Below are 6,371 nucleotides of genomic sequence, written 5' to 3' on the forward strand. Positions count from 1 at the left end.
GGAAATATCATTATGAAATTAATGTTTTTCTCAAATACTCGTTGGACACAATTATTAGCACCCCTACAAATTCTTATTGGTAAAATATCTCTGAAGTATATTCCCATTCATTTTCACAATTTTCAGAACTCCAGCATGATTGTAAACACAAAATCATTCAGCTCTGGCTTCTGTTTCACAAAAATATAAAGAGGAGGGGAAACAAAGCCTAAATTCCCTTAATCATCCATCACAATGAAAAAAACCAAAGAATATATTTCTGATGTGCAGCAAAAGATAATTGATCTTCACAAATTGGTGAAGTGGCTTTAAGAAAAGAGCTAGAGCAGTGAAAATGACCATTTCCATCATCAGGGCAATAATTAAGAATTTCCAACCATCAGAAAATGTTACAAAACTGCCTGAAAGAGGACCTATGCCTATATGGTCCTAATGTGCGGTGAGAAGGAAAGTTTGAGTTGCTAAAGATTCTCCTAGGGTCACAGCTGAAGATTTGCAGAAAATTGTTGAGTCACTGTTTCAGAAAACCTTTAAAAAAATTGTCAAACAGAACCTACATCAACACATGTTGTTTGGGAGGGTTACAAGAAAAATTCTCCTAGCTCATTCAAAAACAAACTAAAGCATATTCAGTTATCAGTCATGACTGGAACTTTAAATGGGAATGGCTTCTATGGTCAGATGAAACTAAAAAATGAGCTTTTAGCAGCAAACACTCAAGATGGGTTTGGTAAACACAGAGAAAAAAAGTACCCCATGTGTACAATGAAATATACTGCTGTGTTTTTGATGTTGTGGGCCTATATTTCTACTGGAGGTTCTGGACATCTTGGTAAAATACATGGCATCATAGATTCTATCAAATACCTACAGATAAAAAATCTGCAAGTGACTGACTCTGTTAGAATTCTTATAATGGGCCATGTTTGGATCCTCTAACTGTACAATAACCAAAACACAAACCTCAAAAACAACACAAAAATGGGTCACTGAGCTCAAAACCAAGGTTCTGCTAAATCCATTCCACTCTTCTGACCTGAACCCCACAGAAAATGAGAGGAGTGAACTGAAGAGGAGAAGCGACAACATGGAGCTGGGAATCTAAAAGGCCTGGAGTGATTCTGGACGAAGGAATGATCTCTAAACTCTTGTCAGGTGCTTTCTTACCTCATCAGGCATTATAGGAGAAAATTTAGACCTGTTAAACTAGCAAATGGAGGTTTTAAAAAGTATTGAATAAAAGGGTGCCAATAATTGTGGACAATGTGAATTTGAGAAAAACATGTATTTCATAATCATATTTCCTCCCATTTAAATTCTTATTATCCAATAAATGTGAATTTTTTTAATGAAAAATCAAAAGGATTAACAATGCAGGTGAATTTTCACAGCCTTATTTGATCACATTTACCAAGGGTGCTAATATTTTTGGCCACGACTGTATATCAAATACTATTAAATCGGAATAATGACATATCGGCATCATATTTACATCTGAAACGGCATGTTTTATTTAAGTCTTAATGACTTGTTTAATTGTGTCATTAATGCATTTTGCATAACAACTGCATTATCCTATGAAATTAATGTAATTTTAAATCCATAACGTATATAAACAACGAAAATGACATAAGCTATAGCCACGTGATTAATTTTAATGTTCAATAATGATTTAAAAAAAATGTTTAGATAAACTTATTAGAGGAACGGACTTTTTGCATTAAAATTTACCTCATGAGCATGTGTGATTCCGCGCCCCCGTGAACTCTGGCGAACTTTGGCGTTGAACCAAGAAGATGAATCTATAAATCTTTTCTAATATAACGATGAGACGGTCACATTTTAAACCACACATTTTCTACACAAAGGAGGATAACTGCACATTACCGTACTGGGGTTTGGAAATGTTGTGAGCGTTTCTTACACGTTTTAATTCCTCAGATAACCAAATGCAGCAGCAGCAACAACAGCAAAGGAGCGCGCTCAGACGCGACGTCTGCGGCTGCGCTGACTGACAAGTTTTCAGTGCCTTTGCTCTAAAAGAGCATCTTATAGAATCAATATAGATGTCCATTTCTTTTTTAAATGATATGAAACAGGGGTTTTGTCCAGAAAATTTACATTTGTGTATATGACATTTTGCTAACAGAAGAATAAGATTTATTATGTAAATACTATTGTAGTAAGGTAACTATTTTTTTTTAAAGTTGAACCAACTTTTTTACTACTTCAGTATATTAGATATCTCATAGTTTGCTTATAAAAAGAGTGTGTGTAATTGTTTGCATATGCCCCAGCTCTCATCCATATAGGCTGTATCATATTGTAACATACCAGTGTATTATTTTGAGCAGGGCATTCTGTCTTCTGATTCAGATTTCATTCAGCTGGCAAAATCCACGTGCTTTCCTTTATTTTAAAAATCTATGTTGAGGTCGAAGTACTTTTTCAAAACCGGTTGACAGAGACTTCATAAATGTGTCATGGTTAGGAATCATTTAAGCTTCATGGTGGTCACATATTTATTGGTTATTGTGCCACATGTGCCAACATGCGCGCGCGCGCGCGCGCGAGAGAGAGAGAGAGAGAGAGAGAGAGAGAGAGAGAGAGAGAGAGAGAGAGAGAGAGAGAGAGAGAGAGAGAGAGAGAGAGAGCGAGAGACCCTTCATGTACATTTTCTTTACCATAAACTACCCAGCATATAATATGGGTTGGTTGCATTGAAAGCAGTTGCGTTTTAAGTGCAGTGTGATTTATGAGCTATTGACGTTTAAAAAAACTTTCATTTATGTATTGGGCAACAATAGTCAATGTATTTTGTATACAGAACAGTGACTCAACAACTATTAAAACAAGGCCTTTCGCGTGCTGTTAGCTTGCTATGAGGTCAAAGAGTTTATGGAGCTAGTAACATCTTTCCCTAATGCTTCACATGTTGTTTGATTCCCAGAGAAATTGTGTTTCACTTCTGAGTAAAAACATTATGTCAGTCCTGGATAAAGTCCATGTTTCGTCATACAACACATACCCATAAATGCATACCGCACTTCAAAGTTCTCAATAGTGCATTAAAGATTAAAGACGGTACCTAACTGTCAACTGCAGCAGGATGCAGGAGTGATAAAAGCAATCCACAATGTACTAATACAGGAAATGTTTGTAAACTCTGTGCAGAGTATGTGTACTAATGTGTAGGGATTGCTGAATTTCTGCTGTTGAATGGAGACCTTGACAGACTGTGAACATAACTGCACATCGTTGACCAATGCACAGATACATAGCAGCTGTAACAGGCCGTAACAAACTGTTCTGGGTCAAAGGCTGCTGAACCAACAGTTTATTAACCGCTGGTTTATATGTCTATACTTGAATCAACACTAGATTGAAACAAACCAGCATAGGTTAATATAAACCAACATTTTATACACTGATGGATTGAAACAATTCAGCATTTTTAGCCAGGAACTGTAAAGTAGAGTTTTGCAGTATCCTTTGACAAGACTGTCCAGGGTGCACATGTAAAAGCATGTGAAAATGTTTGTAAAAAAACAGCGGATCTGTCATCGATAAAAGTTTGGAAGGAAAAAAGTGGGGTTGTACATTCACATATCACAGTGAAGAAAGGATGGACTGCAAAAAATATGGAAACATATGCAAATTTTACGGCTGTGCTCATGTTTATGTTCATTTTAATATGGAAAGTACAGATGAAATCATATTGACATATCAAAGATGTTAAGTGTTTTATTGTGGCAGGTGTATCAATGTGTGTGTATACTGTATATTGAGTCATTCTGGGCTTCAATGACTCTGGAACTCGAAAAAGGGAAAAAAACTTAAGATCCTTTGAGAGATTCCAGCATTTTACTCTGGAAGTGGAAGTGATTTGATTGGCAGAAGTTATTTAATGATTATGAACGCCAATCATTGATCCAAACTCCATCCAAGCAGCCACATCACAACTTGGCCAGACCTCCTTCGATTAAGTCATGGTTTTCTTAACCCCTTCTTTGTTATTCTCTTAGTCTATGGTTCTTACTGGACACTCAACCCAGTATCACGAAATGATGTACATATAGTCACGTAAATTTGTGAGTCTTTTCTGTGACACTGACATGTTTTTCTGCCTTTTTGCGTAAACATGTCACATATTTCTGTTTACGTGTTGTCACATATTTGTTACTTAATAGTTTTGTCCTATTTTCAAACCATTCACGCTTCGGTTTAGAGTTGCGTTTGAGTCGCCGAGATGTGATCCCGGATTAAAATTTTTTGTTGATCCTGGATCAACGTTTTAATCAAAGATACCCCGACCTACCCTTAACTCAAACCCTAACCATTTTTAAACCCTCAAATTAGTGTGAAATAATAGTTTGAGGAGTATTTCTTAAAAGCCCCTAACCCAATCCTTAACCTAAATCTAACATGCACACTAATCTTAATCCTGCAATCTGATTGGTTAATGAAAATGTTGATCCAGGACCAACAATGGTGTTGATCCAGGATCACATCTTACTTGATGAAATCACGTTCACCTTGGGGGTCTGGGTAAGGATGTCATTTTATGTAAATCTAATCCTAAACAAATGCGACGATAGTAAGAAAATGGGACAAAACAGTAACAAATACGTGACAGTGACACGTTAAACAGAAATATGTGACATGTTAATGCAAAAAGGCGGAAAAACGTGTCAGTGTCACGGAAAAGACTCACAAATTTACGTGACTATAGGTACGTCAATACCTTCGGGATACTGGGTTGGGAGTGGGACACTATATGGGGTCTCGACAAGACAGTAAACCCAAAACTTTACATTGGTTTATAGCATTTCATATACCTTTAAGCAGTTTTATAACTTTCTGTGCTTAGAAAAACAAATGAAATATTTAATCTTATTATTTTAGGGTGTGCTATCTTTTTAAGTCTGTTTCTTCCACCTAGGATCCGTGTTTCCAAATCTGCGTTCATTTCTTTTACTTCATGCTTTATTTCATTGTACTTATTGTTATGTAGGAAGAAAGGGAAACAAATTTATGTGTTGGTAATGTTTTATGTTCGCTCATGTGGGATGGATTTTGCCATTTTGATTTAATATTCATAAATACAAAAGAGCAAGTCACCATACTGATTTAGTTTGTCCAACTGCATCTTTCAATTATAATGACGTGATGAATGAAATCATGTTCAAAACAAAGAAACATCTTTTTTTTCAGAATTATTATGCATTTACCAAACCACATACTGTTCTGTGTTCCTGATGTGTTAATGCTAAACAGGCAGAAAAACAAAGCTACAGGAGCAAGCATTGAATAGCTGAAGAACACAGAAACCAAAACAACTGATCATTAAGAAAAAGTAAGAGCTTTGTTCAGCTCCAAAAGGATATATTGCTACTAAACAACAGGGCTATAGACCTATTGCGTGTTTGTAAACAAAGATGACTTTTTTTGTGGGCGGAGCCAAACGGGTGGCAGAAAGTGACAGCTCTGCTGTAAGTTAGGTGTGAAGTGATAAAGGCCGTCAGTGTTTGGGGTAACACATTACAAGTAACGTGCATTACGTAATAATATTACTTTTCTGAAGTAACGAGTAAAGTAACGCATTACTTTTTAAATGTACACATTAATATTTGAGTTACTTTTTTAAAAAAGTAATGCAAGTTACTTTTTTAGTTTAATTAATTTGATAAAAAAATGTACTGAATTAAACTGAACGTAGTCACATTATGCACTCTATGCGTACACGCCTGTGTGGGAGTCTGAAACTGAGATGGCAGGCCAGAGCTCGACATTTTTGTGGTGAAATATGCAATTTTTCAGTCATAAAAAACAACTGCAAGGCCTGAAACAGATAAGCCTCAGCCAAGAAAAAGTAACACAAAAGTAACTAAAAAGTAACGTAAGCATTACTTGCCATGGAAAGTAACTAAGTAACGCAATTAGTTACTTTTTTTGTGAGTAACTCAATATTGTAATGCATTACTTTTAAAAGTAACTTTCCCCAACACTGACGATAACTACTATATTAGCGTCCACACCACCAAATGATAACTTTATGCTAATTCGCACGTGATGCGCAGTAGCCAACTCGCACAGATAATTTACCTTTAATAGCATTAACTAATATTGTATATTTCTTTTATTAAAACGCTTGTAATTGTTCATGTGTCAATATAAATATGCTGTTTTTGATGCATTTACACAGCGGGGATAACCAGCAGATGTCCTCAACACGCGCCGTTTGTGTATCTCTAAACGGTGAATCTAGTAGTTTGTGTAATCTAACATTTTACCTTTTGGCGTAGTCAATGTAGTAGAAAAAAGCATTACAAAGTGATTTTCACAGCAACTGGATCAGCGCTGGATACCTG

This window comes from Misgurnus anguillicaudatus, chromosome 12, assembly GCF_027580225.2.
Source record: "Misgurnus anguillicaudatus chromosome 12, ASM2758022v2, whole genome shotgun sequence".
Taxonomy (NCBI): Eukaryota; Metazoa; Chordata; class Actinopteri; order Cypriniformes; family Cobitidae; genus Misgurnus; species Misgurnus anguillicaudatus.